At 50.6% G+C, this 15,786-nt stretch overlaps 1 pseudogene across 1 annotated transcript; it reads left to right on the plus strand.

The window, feature by feature from the left end:
- Window positions 1–11,769: 11,769 nt before the first annotated feature.
- Window positions 11,770–13,650, plus strand: LOC110585713 (annotated as a pseudogene). The gene has a single exon (XR_006539524.1). The product of XR_006539524.1 is annotated as an importin subunit alpha-1-like (transcript).
- Window positions 13,651–15,786: the final 2,136 nt, after the last annotated feature.

A 15,786-nucleotide genomic window follows, 5' to 3' on the forward strand; every position in this document is an offset into this window, starting at 1 on the left:
AGAAAGAAAGAAAGAAAGAAAGAAAGAAAGAAAGAAAGAAAGAAAGAAAGAAAGAAAGAAAGAAAGAAAAAGAAAGAAGGAAGGAAGGAAAGAAAGAAAGGTACGTGCTGTTGGAGGTTGTCCCCTTTGGAGATTTCAATATTTGGATTTATGTCCCCACCATTCTGCCTTCCCACAGGGTTTTCTCCCTTTTATCCGAGGGAGCAGTTCAGGGCACGGACGTTTTTTGTTCTAGAAACGGTTTGGTTTTTTGTTTGGGGATTTTTTTTTCCCCTCTCAAGCTGAGAAAATTGAGCCCTTTCTTCACTTGACTGTGGGAAATGGGGGAAACATTTCAGTGGTTTCGTAAACTGCACCTGGTAGTCAGGATTCGGAAAGGGCTCCCCGGGCCCTGGTTTCCTTATTGAGCCCTGCGGACTGCCTAGCGGGGCCAGCGCCCGGCGTCCTAGACGCCAGCGCGCAAACACCCGACTGGTTGCGGCTGGCGGGTTGACGAGCCGCGTTAGGGCTGCGCAGGGGCGTTGGAGAGCGAAATGCAGGACCCCTAGGCTCCGACTACGGGGGAAGGTCTTCCCCTTCTCCTCTGTATCCCCAAACCACTCTGGAGCTGTACCACACAGCTAGCCAGGCCCCTGGAGCCGAAGATTTTAGAGCTCATGACTCCTAAAAGCAAGGCAACCACACACACTCTCACTATATTTTTTTCTTCACTTTAATCAGACATCCTGCTTTTCTCCTTACACCGAATTCCACCCAAATGCCAAAACTGAAACGCTAATGGTTTTTCCTCCCCCACAAAAATAATAAAACCCAGAGTAAATTCAGCGTCTACGCTAGAATTTTCTTCTCTCCTTTATTTTGCTTTTCGTCCTTTCACCCCTCCCCCTCCCTAGGAGGTTCCCTTAAGCCCAGGCACCCTCAGGCCGAGGGGGCCCCTGGCCCACCCCAGTCCCCACCTGTCCAAGTGGCTGCTCCCACCTCGATCCTGCTCGGCGCGGGTCGGAGTCCACACCGACTGGCCGTGTGCACGCCAGTGGGTACCAGTGTGGGAGCGAGTGAGGAGGGGCCAGCGCGGCTTCTGGGTTCTGCTGCCCCCTCGGCTCAGTCCATGCTCCCCGGGAGGTCCGGACCCAACTTTAAAGTTGGGGACAAAAAACAAAAAAACTCGAGAAAAGAAGAAAAACCACAGCATCCAAGTCCTTTGCATAGGAATACCCCTGCAGCTCCGAAAACCGCGTTCTTTCTGCTTGCCCCAGAGTAAACTGTCCTTCTCCTTCCCTTGACTCCCATAGGGGTGAGAGGTGTCCCTGGAATCTTCTCCCACTGACGCGGGAAAAAGAAGCAAAAGTCCGCGCACCCAGCTCTCGCTGCTCTGGCTCCTGGCCCGCGCCTTCCCGTCTCCCTCCACGCGGACCCCAGAGCGAGAGCCAGGCCGCTCCCCGCTTTCGTCCTTGGGGACGCAGCCTCCCGACCCTCATCCCGGAAAGGATGCGGGATATGCTCCGGGCTCCAGCCGAGGTTAGCGCTGCGGGAGGCTGGCGGGGAGGTGAGGAAGGGGAAAAGTTTAGCCAGGAAAGGGAGCGGGTGGGGAAGGGAAATCTCAAGAGCCCCAAATGGAGAGGGAAAGGGACAAGACCCCCACCCCCACCCCACCCCACCCCACTTTCTTTCCTAGACTGGATCGCCTGCGGATGAGGTGGGAGGGGAGGGGTCACTCCAATGCCGAGGCCTTCCCGGTCCACCTTCCCTGTCCGCTTGCTCCTGCAGAAACAGGGGAGAGGGGCGAGTGTGCGCCGCGCGCGTGCGTGTTTGTACGTGACTCTGTGTGTGCAAGGCTCCAGGTGAGTGCGTGTGCCTTTGTGTCCGGGTGTGCATGGAAGGATTGTGTGCATTTTCTGTGTCCCGTTAATCCTCGTGTGCTTGCGCTATGTTCGTGTGTGCAAGTGCTGTGTGTGCATAGGCTCTGCATCGGTGTACGCGCCTGTGGGTGTCCATGCGTATAGAGTCTCCGTGTGTGCGTTTTTGTGCGAGCTGAGAATGAGAGAGCAACTCCCTTTACAGAAGGTTTGGAAGTGCTGCGTGTTAAGTCGCAAGGACCAGAGGGCTCTGACCCCCAACCAACTGCTCACCTCCTATCCCTACCCTACCCTCCCCCCCCCCCTACCCTAGACCGTCCCCGCCTCCCCGAAGCTCCCCTGTATTGGAACTATGCTAAGGCAGAGGAGGCATACGTTGTTTAAACGTAGATTAAAACAGCTACTGGTTTTCTCTTCCCCTCGAAGACCCACCTCTGCAGCTTGGAAGCCCTAAACCCTGACTGGGGGGAGGTGGGCACCACGTGGCAAAGTCAAGATCAAAGGGACCTCAGGGAGCGCCTAGACCCAAAACCCACTCCACAGATGCTGCAACTGAACCCAGAGAAGGGAACGGACTAGGTCAGAGTCCCCCCAGAGGCCATCACTTGTCCCAGAGCTCGCCAATCCCAGTTCCAAGCCATGGGAGTTTGAGTTTTGTCCGGTGGTCTAAATCCCAGGTGAGAGCACAGGGATGAGATGAGGGATAGTGTCTCCTTTCCCTGGCTGCCAACCTGTTCCATTCACCTCTGGGTTCACTCTCTCCCCAATATGTGTGTGTGGTGGTGGTGGTGGTGGGGGGGTGATGGGGACCTAAGGCGGGATCTTTTGGGGTTGGGAATGCAGTGGGACTCGAGGGGAAGACACAGTCCCTCCTTTGGTAGGGTCCCCCCGCCACGGGGTTAGCAACTTCCTCTTCGCCCCCGCTTACCTTCAGAACTTTCCAGGTTTGAATGGTACTGTTAGGGATGGGGGGTCGGCTGGCCTCACTTCCTGCGGGGGAGGGGGGAATGGGGCGTGGTGGTAGAAAACCGATCCCAAAGCCATTCCATGCACGTCCTTCCCCTCCCGCGCCAAGGATGCCCGTCCCAAAATTGTTATGCAAAGGAGTCAAGTATGTGATCTTCTGGTGATCAAAGCGGCAAAGCCAAATATTAGAGGAGAAGAATGGATGAGCAGATTAAGAAACCCATCTCGCAGACAATTATCGTCGCAATTGAAAAAGCGCCCTCTTCCCCTTATTCTCCCCCCACCCTCCAAATATAAAAGAAAAAATTAGGTGAAGGATAGGAGTTGGGGATGGTGGCTGAGAAAGGCGGCAGCTGAGTGTGCATGAATAAGCGGGTGCATGCACGAGTTTGTTTAGGGAATATAACGCCCCCTAGGGGTGACCCTAGTGGGTCCTCGTGTTTTCTCTGGCCGAGCGGGCAGAGCCCCGCCCTCCGCACCCAATGCTCATTCACTCCTTAGGGCGTGAGGCCTCTCTGAGCCGCAAGGCTAGAATAGGGTTTATAGGGATTTTCTTTTCAAACCACTCAGCACCCAGCCTGAGCTCCCCTCGCTACGCCCCTTGCTGTCCCCTTTCTCGGGGGAGGGACCCTAGGCCAGCGGTTAGGGCTAGGAGCAGGGTCGAAGAGGCGCTGGCGAATTCCCGGCCGGTTTTCCTGTGAGGAACGCGCCACCTGTCGGTGATTTTGGAGAACTGCACCCGTATGGTGCTCAAGGGAGAGGTTTTGATTGAAGTCCCTGGATCGGAGGGGGAGAAATTTGGCCTCCTTCAGGAAGTCAGCCAACGCCGGACCGAGGAAAGACAACGGGATTCCGGGAAGGGATCTTTCTTGGGATCTCCTCGCCTCATAAGAGTCAAAGCTAGAGAGAAAAAAACCCACGAGGGGCTCTTTGCTCTGTGATTCGGAAAGCAGAAAATGCCTGAGACACAGTGGAATGGGCGCTGCGTTGAGAGTCAGGGACTGGGTTCCTTCGCCCCCTCTGTCTGCCATGTGACCTTGAGCAGGCCCCTGGTTCTCTCTGAGCCTGTTTCTTTCTTCTAATCTGAGGGAATTAGATTAGATTGATCCCCTCTCTACTCCGACCTTGAATCTAGCATTGAATCTCAGCCGTAAATGTAGATATCTGTGTCTTATCGTCTTTCTATTTCTAGCTTTAAATAGATCCTGGACCTTTATATGCGATTTATAGCCTAATCTCTTATACGTATTTAATGTATAGTTGCTTTGATTATATCACTGTTTTCTCCGTTGTCCAAGGATTTCATTGGATGGGGGTGAGGATGTTTCTTGGCCGGAATTATCTTGGTAAGTGCCCATTTATTAAAACCTTTTTAAAAAAAGAATCAAGAAAACTTTGTTCACTTTGCAGTGTGAACACGCTGGGGAGGACCCATGAGGTGGACCTGTGAGGAGGACCCGTGTCATGGGGCCAGTGAGAACATAATGGATGCTAATGTGGAAGGCTTAGGCGAGAAGACCAAGGCCCCAGATTTGAGTCAGTGTTAAAGAGAGGACCGAAGAAGAACCGAGGCCAGAAACAAAGCTGAGGTCACGGACACCCTGTGTCCACCTCCACCCCCGGGACTGGACTGGCCCCTAATCAGAGGCTCCCTCACGGACAGTGTCCAGAGAGCCGAAAAAGCAAGAGTTAAGACCAATCGCTCAAACCTCAAACCACTTCCCCTTGAACTCTCCATGAAATTAATAAAGCGCGGAAACCGGAGGGGGGCAGGCGGCAATCTTTTGCTTGAGTTACCGGGAGATCGCGCATAACTTCCGCTTGGAGTTGCATGTTTGCGCAGCTGGAGGAAAGCGCGGGTTCCGTGCGCTCGGTCCTTTCCGCAAGGCCTGGCCCCCAAGCGTGGGGCAGCCGGGCCGAGTTAGGTGGGTTGGGCAGCCCCAACCGGTCCGCGCCTGACGGAGCAGCAGACGGGTCCGCTAACCTAGTCTTCGGCTCCCGAAGCAGCTCCGCAGCTGAGCGGAGGTCCCGCATCCCTTCCCCTGGGAATAAGAAACTCCCCTGGCGACAGAGGAGCTGCCACTTTGAACCCTGGACCCTTTGCTTTCCGAATGGAGAGGACGTTTCTGGTCTTTCCGTCTGTGAGTCCAGGAATCGTTCTGGGAGCGCCGGCTCCTCCTCGGAGGTGGTGAATTTCAGCGTCTTGACAACCCGCGCACAAGCGGGATTCAGGCTTGGGGTTAGTGTTCCTATTTAGAGATGGAAAAATCGAGGTCGGGAGGTCTGATCATTTGTCCTGTGACCGGCATTCTGAATGCAAACCGAGGCCTGAAGGCTTAGTTGGTGGCCTGGCCCTGACGTCCCGATGGTCTGTGTGGTTCAGGATTTTTCACCGGCTCTCTGGAGTTCCAGTCCCACCGGTGGCCAGGGGTTTGGCGAGTCTGGTTCCTGGCGCCGCAGGACTCACACAGCTTGTGATGGCGCTTTCCCAGCCCCTCAGCCTTGACTCCTGGAATTCCGAACTTCCTGCCTTCTGGCGTCCGTGTAGCGGTCCTGCCGTCAACCGCCTCCCCACGAAACCAGGTCGGCCTGGGAAATCGGGAGCTGCAGGCCTGGGCCTAGCACAGTCAGCACACTGGGGTCGGTGGCGAGCCCGGCGTGGAAGCTGTGGGCTGAGGGTGGTGGGCGCGTGGACATTGTCGACGGCTGGACAGGGAAACAGCAGGGACTCTGTATCTATCCTGACAGTCGTTGTGACTCTCCCAGGCGGGCCACTGGAACCCTGACTTCAGGAATCAAGGTCAAGACCCCCCGGGGGTGAATGCGTTCCCAGGAGCTGACCAAGAGGTGGGAACCTTCCAGAGCCAATTGCAAAGTGGCCGGGGCTGGAGCCCACTAATGCCAGCTACAATTTGCGCTGCTCCGACCAACTTCAGTGGGGGGACTCACATAGGAAAACGATCGGATTTATTTTAAACATTTCTCACATTTCACTCAGACCTTGCGGGTCTACAAAGGGGAGAGTGGTAGGGAAGAGAGAAAGAGACTAGGGGACAGAGATGGGGAAAGGGAGGGAGAGGGGAAAGTTGGGGATAGAGAGAGAGAAGAGGGAGGGAGAGAGCAAGCGAGCGCAAGCGAGCCCTTCCTCCAAAAGGCAAGGGAAAGAAGAGTAGATAACCAGTATTTATCGGGTGCTTGCTCTGGGCATGGCTCTCAGCTCTCCATCTGGGTTAGCTCATTCAATCTTTACTGTAATCTATTGGGGTATGTAATATCACCGTCTCCAGCTTACAAAGGAGGAAACTGAGGCACAGATAGTCGTAAACTATAGTTTACGACTATCCCAAGAAAGATCCCTTCCCTGAATCCTCAAGGGCATGTCCCTAGCAAGCCGGAACTGGAGAACCCAGTCTGTCCCCAGCTCTAGAGGAGAGGTGGGGACCAGTCAGCTCAGCGGCTTCTCGAAGTTGCCCCCCAGGCCCCAAGGAGGACGAGGATTCTAATTTCCCTCGCACAGACGCAAGGCCTCAGGGATCCCAAGCCCTGAAGTCAGCCGCGTTCTCACCAGCCCCGCGAGTTTGGCTGCAGGGTCCGTCCGGTGAGCCCCCAGCCCATGCCTTGCACGCCGGCCCCAGTCCTGGACCGAGAACTGGAATCCCAAAGCCTTGGCCCACTGCGGGGAGACGACTTTCGGCTTCCGTCGCAGTGAAGGGCCCCGGGGCCGAGAGCAGTGTGGAGGCCTCAGCCTCTCCTGGCTGGTATTGTCTGTGTTCTTTCTACGTGCTCCCAAGCGCAGGGAGTGCAGAAAGCGCGGAGCATCAACTCGGTCTTGGTTGTCTGCACCAGGCGACGGGGACAGAAATGCTGGTCTGGGCAGGCCCGCAGGCCCCAGCTCCTGCCTCCAGGAGCCGGCTTCCAGGCTCAGTGGCTGGTCTAGGTGTCTACTAGGGGGTCGCCAAAGCCCAGACTTTTTCAGACTTGCTCCTGGGCAGCAGGCGAGGACCTGATTGGGATGTGCATGGAACTCTGGTCCCACAAAGACGACAAGTCTCTGAGCTTCCCCAGACTAGCGCTTCCACTGTCTTGGCAAGGATAAGAGAGGGACCCCAGGGACAGTTGAGGCCTGTGGCAAAACCTCGAGAACCCAGGGCTCCCCAACCATGCTGGGGCAGTCACCCTTCCAGATCGCTTTACTCCCAGGTCCTGGCAGTCCATCCGTGGGTCGACACTAAGTCCTGTGGAGCACCTTTGACCAGGATGGGAGTGGGGATAGGGAAGGAAGGAGGGGACCTAGGTCCAGCATTCCCAGGAGACATAAATCTCTCCACCCCAATCTTGACCCCAGGTCACCGGCTGGCCAACTTCTGGAAACATCACTGGCCCCCCAGAAGCCAGCAGCGGCACCCCCCCCCCCAGCCTGGTGGAAGGACCTTCCGGGCTAGAGAATGGAGGTGCCTGGCTTGGTTTAAGAAAGCACAGGTGTGCAGAGAGGGGCTAGCGTTACCCCTAGGGTGGTGGGAACCACAGCTAACCGCCAGAGATTTCAGTCCTTTTTCCTCACTTGGCCTTGGCTGCATCTACCCCACTTTCACCTCCCCTGAGCTTTCACCTTTAACCAGGGGAGCAGAACCAGAGGTCTTGTACCAAAAAAAAGTCTTATTTTCTCGGAAGTAGACAATAAGCCCTGGGGCTCTCATGGCCAGGAAAGAAGCCTCCATGCCGACAAGATGCAGACTTTGCTAGCCTGCACCACTCCCCTGTTTTCACAGACTGAATTAGAATTAGGATTTGTCAAATACTAAAAGGCCTCCTATCAGAGCCGCCTTAGGTTTGGGACTCACCACCTTGGGATTTTATAGTTACTTTAATGGAGAGGTTTGGAATGAGACTTAAGGGTGTCAGCAGTTTTGAATAAGAGTGAACTTGAACTTGACACAGGCTTTTTTTTTTTTTTTTTTTGAAAGGTGTCTGGACCTTGAGTCAAAATACAAGAGATTCCATCCCCACCACACTCCTGGAGGTTCCAGGTACCTTGTTAGTGGGGCCCTGGGGACTGGGGGTGCAGAATTTGCAGGGAGCAGGGGGTGGTGATCTTGGCTGGGTCACCAGAGAGAATAAAAGCCAAGCGACTATGCAGCATCCCCTCTTCTTCATCAACCTTTAGCATTTCTCTCTTCCCCCTGTCAGTCTCCCAGCTATCAAGTGTGGACTCGACAGGAATGTTGCAAGGAAAAACTAATTAAATGGCAGTACAGTGCTTTGAAAATATTAAGTGTCATGTAAATGCCTAATGCTAATAATAATCTTGATGGTGGTAATTATGTGCCAGGAAGCACATCCCAGACAGCCCAGCTCTGAGCCCAAATGTGCATGTCTAGGAGAATCCCAGGGAACGCCCATTCTTTCTGTGGTGGAGCCCAGCTCAGAATGGCCAGGTGGAAGATGGGAGCTCCAGGTCTCGCCCCTATCACCTAGGAGGCAAACCAGGGTTAACTTGGCTGCGGGAGTCCTTAAGTTACTGCCCTCTCTGACAGGGAAGCCCCCATCATCGCCTGTAAAGTGGGGAATTTGAGATTCCTGGGGAGTGACCACTCCCAGGAGGCTCTGACAGGCTCCACTGTGCATTCATGTCAAGGTCTGACCTTTGTGAGCTGGGCACCTTCTGTTTTCCAGAGCTTGGTGAAGACATCGCTGCGGAGCCTTTAGGTAGATTGAAAGAGAAGAATGTTCTCTTAGGGACATGCATCTCTCACCCTCCTCTTTCTCTGAACTCTGGGTGGGAGGGGCACAGAGCTCTTGAATCTTCCCTTCAACATTTTTCTAGTTTGATGAAACACCAGGCCTTCCCAGGATTTACAGTTTCCTTATAAGGCAATTTTGCCACCACCCAACCCTCACCCCCATTTTCTCCCAACGGAAGCTTCCCGATACCACTACCACTGGCCTGGAGCTCTAGGGCCCTGATGTCTGCCAAAACCAGCGCGGGCTTTGAAGGCAGCAAATTATAGTGAGTCACGATGGAGGCTTTTGGGAATTTCCACCCCAGAAATCACTGGGTCTTTTAGGGGTTTTGTACAATCACCTAGATACTTTAATGACACTCCTCACCCTTGAACTTGCCCTAATTTCATTTCTTCGTGACTGGGAGAGTAGTTACAAATTTGGGTTCCGCTAGCTGCCTGTTTTTGGTCTTCCTCAATTTAGTGTGAGGTTCAGCTTTTACTGCTATGTGATGACATACCCCTGGCCATTTGGGAAGTGTATGGCTGACTTTTTAAATTTATTATTCAAAAGAAGCAAATTCTTGTCTACATTTTTTTAGAGAGGGGCGCAGGGGCAGAGAGAGTGGGAGAGAGAGAACCTTAAGCAGGCTCCACGCCCAGCATGTGAACCTAACACGGGGCTCGATCTCATGCCCCTGAGATCAGGACCTGAGCCGAAATCGAGTCAGATGCTTAACTGACTGAGCCACCCAGGCGCCCCATCTTGTCTACATTTAAAAACAAAATGCTTTGTTTTAAGTTAGGCTTCAGTAACTCAAAAACACTTTTCCTTTAAAAGTAACCCTTTGAACGTATCCTATAGAAACACACACACACACACACAAACACAAATGCACAGTCGAAAGAAATTTTGTAGTTTGCATTTCGCTCTTTCCTGTCCAAATCCAGACTTCCCTTTTTTATTTCTTCTTTGTAACGAGAAGCTTGGTGGCCCCGGCCCAGCCTCCTCACACATATTCTAGCTGAGAAATGGTGATGCGTGGGGCACGCAGTTCAGGGCAGGCCGACTGACCTCAGGCCAGTGCTCCGTCTGCCCTGCAGACTGCCGGCCGCTTCTTTGGATAAGGAGGAAACTTTGCATGCAAAATCCCTCTCGGTTCCCAAATGTGACCTTAGGAATGGACAGTTCCTGCAATTCAAAAATAGGATTCTCCCACTGACACCCCCAGGTTCTCAGGCAACCTCCAAGGCATTCGGGCACTTTCTAGGTGAGATGGTACAGTTACTGTCCAAGACAGTGGGACATGAACAGCAGGGTTCCTTCCCTAGCCCCTGGCTTATTTTCTGGGTTGAGGTGGCACCCCCAGTAATCCCTGCATAGGAGTGGGATCTTTGGCGTCTGAGAACCTTTGGGGGGAAGGGCAGAGTTAAGAAGCATACCATCACTTTTGTAACTTTTTAACAAGTTTGTTTTGTTGTTGTTGGTATGCTCAGCCCCACCCGAGACTCCTGCTGCCTCATGAAGAATCTGTTTCCAAATCAGATGAATCACTACCGGAGACACACTCGATGTTGCAGATAAGTTTTTACAACAGCTGTGGAGTCAGCCTGTGTGTTTTTATGAAGATATTGTTCACCGAAAACATTCTGTCCTCCAGGAATTTCATAGCAAACATGTGTGTTTCACTTTTTGGCATTTGGGCTCCCCTTGACTGGTGGTAGGGGAGTGTGGGGTGGAGCCCAGGAGACTGAGGGGGGCCCTGGCTCTAGATTAAGGGGAAGAAGCAAGGAGAGGATGGGGCTCTGTAGCGAGAGACAAGGCTACCCAGAGCATGTAGCTTGGCCAGCTTTATTGGTGCTTTTCAACACACACACACACACACACACACACACACACACAGGACTCCCAGTCTTTATTTGACATCTGGAATTCTATGCTGGGTGCTGTGCTTGCTGTGAGCTGTGGGTCCCCATGCATTTTAGTTAATAATTTTGGTTAACTTTAAAAACACTCTGCCCTGAGCAGGCCATTCAGGAAACGGGGCTTCTCTTCTGAGGTGGCAAGCCCTTCTCCCCCACCTCCTCATGGGCTGTCAACACAGTGCCAGACATTGAAAACCAGTCCCTCCAGAAATTCAGATGTTTCCACACTGTAGGCTGTTTGGCTCTGAGATTTGAAATGTTCAGCATTTTCTCCAGATAATAGCATGTTAGCAGGTCCCACAATAGCCTGGGAGTTTGGGTTTACCTTCCGCCTCCTATGGACAGGAGTCCACAGAGTAGAGTGGGTCAAAAGTCTGACCCACCAAACTGAAATGCTCCCCAAGCCTGCAGGGCCTGGGGTGGGAGTGGGGGTGGGGCAACAGGTCCTGAAGACATTCTGTCCAGTGGGCACTGCCCCAGCATGTCTAGATGAGATGCCCTGGCCCGGTGTGAGGGTCCAGGGTGGCGCAAGACCAGGGCTTGGAGAGAAAGCAGGCTAGCCTTCCTCCTGCACGTCTCCCAGGGAAGCTAGTTTGATGGGAAGCCTGGCAAATTCAGCTGTCCCCTGAACATTCTCAGTGTGGAGTCAGGGCGGCTAATGGGGGTGGGGAGGTGGGAGAGGGTTACAAGGCTTTGAACTCTCTTTGTTATGACAAATCTCTGGTGGGCCAGAGAAACTTTTCCTCTGTTCTTTTAGTCTTTCCCATGGAGGGAGGATCGTGTGGCCCACATCCTTCTGTAAACTTATATCCCAGGTCTCTGGCCTGTGAGTGAAAAAGGAGAAGAGTGTGTCACATTTAGGGTTTAAAGGATATAAAGCTTAAAGGGAGCACATGATGGAATTTTAGGCATTATCCAGCAGGTGGCAAAAATTCTGGGCGAGTCCAGGCTGTCTCAGTGCTAGCTGATAAATCATCCTCGCACTTGGGATGAATTCTCCTTGGTCCCAACATCCCTTCATTATATGTAAAGTGCTTCTCAGAGCTGGCGCACGTGACTTTTCTCGGCTCTGCCCAGTAGTATCGCTGAGCTCTGGAAATATGGCTGGTCTGACCTGAGATGTGCTGTCGAAGTAAGACACGCACCAGGTCTCAAAGACTTAGCATGACAAAAAGAATAAAAAGCATCCCATTAAGACACACCATCTTTGGGGTGATCCGTGGTGGATGTTTTGAGGGCAGCTGACCTGCAGCCTGCGCGCCCCGGACCGCCTTCTGTGGAAGCCTGAGCCGGCCGTGTAGCTTTCTCCCTTTGTCTCATAACCGTGTCCACCAACGAGAATGCTAATTCACCAGCTGCCCGCCTTAACAGATTCAAGAACAAGGGGAAAGACGGTACAGAAATGAGGCGGCGCTGAATAGAAGTTAATGTGGAGCTGAGGAAAGCTAAGAAGGATGACCAGATGCTGAAAAGGAGAAACGTAAGCTCGTTTCCTGATGAGGCTACCTCTCCACTACAGGAAAACCGCAACAACCAGGGCACTGTAAATTGGTCTGTTGATGACATTGTCAGAGGCATAAATAGCAACAATTTGGAAAGCCAGCTCCAGGCTACTCAAGCTGCTAGGAAACTGCTTTCTAGGGAAAAACAGCCCCCCATAGACAACATAATTCGGGCTGGTTTGATTCCAAAGTTTGTGTCCTTCTTGGGCAGAACTGATTGTAGTCCCATTCAGTTTGAATCTGCTTGGGCTCTCACTAACATTGCTTCTGGGATGTCAGAACAGACCAAGGCTGTGGTAGATGGAAGTGCTATCCCAGCATTCACTTCTCTGTTGGCATCTTCCCATGCCCACATCAGTGAACAAGCTGTATGGGCTCTAGGAAACATTGCAGGTGATGGTTCAGTTTTTCGAGACTTGGTTATTAAGTATGGTGCAGTTGACCCACTGTTGGCTCTCCTTGCAGTTCCTGATACGTCATCTTTAGCATGTGGTTACTTAAGTAACCTTACTTGGACACTTTCAAACCTTTGTCGCAACAAGAATCCTGCACCCCCATTAGATGCTGTTGAGCAGATTCTTCCTACTTTAGTTCGTCTCCTGCATCATGATGATCCAGAAGTATTGGCAGATACCTGCTGGGCCATTTCCTACCTTACTGATGGTCCAAATGAACGGATTGAAATGGTTGTGAAAACAGGAGTTGTGCCCCAGCTTGTGAAGCTTCTAGGAGCTACTGAATTGCCCATTGTGACTCCTGCGCTAAGAGCCATAGGAAATATTGTCACTGGGACAGATGAACAGACTCAGGTTGTAATAGATGCAGGAGCACTTGCTGTTTTTCCCAGCCTCCTAACGAACCCCAAAACTAATATTCAGAAGGAAGCTACGTGGACAATGTCAAACATCACAGCTGGTTGCCAGGACCAGATACAGCAAGTTGTGAATCATGGATTAGTCCCATTCCTCGTTGGTGTTCTCTCTAAGGCAGACTTTAAGACACAAAAGGAAGCTGTCTGGGCTGTGACCAACTATACAAGTGGTGGGACAGTTGAACAGATTGTATACCTCGTTCATTGTGGCATAATAGAACCATTGATGAACCTCTTAACTGCAAAAGACACCAAAATTATTCTGGTTATTCTGGATGCCATTTCAAACATCTTTCAGGCTGCTGAGAAACTAGGTGAAACTGAGAAACTTAGTATAATGATTGAAGAATGTGGAGGTTTGGACAAAATTGAAGCTCTACAAAACCATGAAAATGAGTCTGTGTACAAAGCTTCATTAAACTTGATTGAGAAGTATTTCTCTGTAGAGGAAGAGGAAGATCAGAATGTTGTGCCAGAAACTGCCTCTGAAGGCTATACGTTCCAAGTTCAGGATGGCACTCCCCGGGGCTTTGAACTTTTAGATTGTACAGCTGAGGCAGAAAGTTGTTTGTTGTGTACTCTGTTTGGTAGAAGTTTGTCTTACTGTTTCTCTACTAAGAACTCTTTTTAAATGTGTTTTGTTATTGTAGCACTTTTTACAAGGAAACTCTACTTGACCAGTTCCAAACTGTACAACCTGTATGAAGCTCCTCCTCTCAGTGGGTTTCTTATTTCTATGTGGAATCTCCTCTCTTGCAGTGTCCTGTAAATAAAGATTAAATTCCACTCTTTTCTTTAAAAAAAAAAAAAAGTATCCCATTAACTTCTAAAATATTGATTATATGTTGACATAGTACTATTTTGAATATTGGGCTAAATATTATTACAATTCATATCATTTATTTCTTTTTATTTTCTTTTAATGTGGCTATTAAAACATTTAAAATGATACACTCAACTGGCATATAGGGCTCGCATTTTATTTCTATCAGACAGTACTGGTCTAGGTAATCCTTTCCCTTCTGAAACTATTTTGAGGACTTGCTTGTTAATTTCTTTTGTTAGCAAAGTGAATGGAGGCGGCTCAGAGCCTCAGCAAAATCCTTTCTGCTGATAGGAACTGAAGGGCAGGCGCGGGTGGGAGCCCTAGTGGCTTGTCTATAAATACTGGCTTCTGGCGACATCATGTGGCCACATATGGGTACTACACCAGCCACAGGCTACGTGCAAGTCCCCAGTCCCCTTCTGTAGTGACCCACACGGAATGAGCCAATAAATCAGAAATCCTAAACTTGGAGATGGATATCTTTCCCCCTTAATCTGTCCTCTTTTTACTCTCCACCTCCTTTCAGCTTGGCCACATCTGCAATATTGGGTCTGAAGTACTAACTCACTGGGGGGTTGCCTTCTTAACAGAGGGATGCTCAGCTGGAAGGTGGACATCCACGGCTGGCTACTTCACAAAAGATTCGAATAGTCTTAGGAAGGCCATTCAACCTCTCAGTCCCCTTTTCCCTCAAGTGCAAAATAAAAGGTGGTAGCAGATGACCTCTAAACTCACTTCTGGCTCCCCAAATCCGTGAGTCTCAGGATGGATTTTGAGATATGAGGGGAAAGGCACTGAGTGCCTCACTGCTGGGGACCTACAAGAAAGGCGCAGGCTTGGGCCTAACTCAAGGTCAGGGGGGTGACCCAAACAGGGAGCTGACGTGACTGACAGTGATTTCTGAGGAGGTGAGAATGCTCATCATAAGCACAACTGTTAACCATTTGTGGAAATGAGTTCTTCACAGATACTCTCTCTTTGAATCCTCACAGCATGCCATGAATTAGGTATTATCATGTCAGTTTAAAAATGTTTATTAATATTATAATAATATACTATATGCGTGTACACAAGTGTGCAAATTTAAAATCATAATACTATGATGAATAGCTATGAACTACCCTTGAGAACTAGGCATCACTGCTGACTTTCTTCTATGCCTTTGTCCCCTCCCCCATCTCGTTCCTCTGCTTCTGCCCCCAGTAATTATTATCCCAAATTCTCTGTTTTTCGTTTGTTTTCTTAAAAACTGGTTATTATTTTATATTGTTTCATTTTGCTTGCATTTGAGGTCCTATGGGACTTGTTTGTTCACGTTCTACTACTTGTCCAAGATTCACCCCTGTTACCTGTAACAGGATTAGTGTCATGGTCACAGTTGTATGAGACTTCATTATTGGAGTATACTTCAACTTACTTACCCATCCTCCTGTCAGTGGACATTTGGGTTGCTTCTAGTTCTTTCTGAGAGCATTCTCATTCATGTCTCTCCTATACATATGTAACAATATCTCAAGAAGACCATAAAAAGATCGGGGAGGGCAGAGGTCAAGTGGAGAGGGTATTTTTTAGAGTGGTGAAACTATTTTTGAGTAAGTGGCAGAACTATTACTAATGAGTTTCACCGCCTCAAAGTGGGATCCCATGATGGATACACATTATGCATCTATCAAATCCACAGAACTTCACAGCACAAAGAATGAACCTTAATATATGTTGTGTTTAGAAGGATGGAGGCGCCTGGGTGGCTCAATCGGTTAAGTGTCTGATTCTTGATTTCAGCTTGGGTCATGATCTTAGGGTAGTGAGATCGAGCCCCGTGTTGGGCTCCCTGCTAGGCAGGGAGCCTGCTTAAGATTCTCTCTCTCTTCCTCTCCCTCTGCCCCTTCCCCCCATAAACAAACAAACAAACAAAAAAACATTTAGAAGGACAGAGGATCCTGTGAAGGAAGCTGATGGTGAGAATTTAAGTGTTTTGCAAATGAATGAACAACCCCCCAGTAGGGGATGGAGGAAAGGTGCCAACTCAAGCAACTTTGGAAATAAGTTAAGACTAAGGGCAAAGGGAAGTGCACGAAAGCACCATACTCTGGTTAGTAAAGTTGTTTCACGCAATAAT

Source organism: Neomonachus schauinslandi, unplaced genomic scaffold (assembly GCF_002201575.2).
Source record: "Neomonachus schauinslandi unplaced genomic scaffold, ASM220157v2 HiC_scaffold_605, whole genome shotgun sequence".
Taxonomy (NCBI): domain Eukaryota; kingdom Metazoa; phylum Chordata; class Mammalia; order Carnivora; family Phocidae; genus Neomonachus; species Neomonachus schauinslandi.